Genomic DNA, 278 nt, shown 5'->3' with positions numbered 1-278 from the left:
GCCTCCTCTTGAAAAACTATATATATTTTTTTTATTCTCGTATTTTAAGTGGTCTTTTTGCTACGGTAATATGAATGAGAGAGAATAAATATGCAGATTACTAAAGAAATATTAGAAATATCAATAGTTTTTTTTTCAGAAGGAAAGATCTGGAATAAAATAATAACGTATTTGATTTCAATAAACTTGGATTTCGTGTTTACATATTCAAATAGATCTTATTCAAAACACGTCTGGATTCCGTGAATACTTAATACACAGTATGTATATACACAGCT

Source organism: Penaeus monodon, chromosome 21, assembly GCF_015228065.2.
Source record: "Penaeus monodon isolate SGIC_2016 chromosome 21, NSTDA_Pmon_1, whole genome shotgun sequence".
Taxonomy (NCBI): Eukaryota; Metazoa; Arthropoda; class Malacostraca; order Decapoda; family Penaeidae; genus Penaeus; species Penaeus monodon.
Note: the sequence above shows the minus strand (reverse complement) of the source record.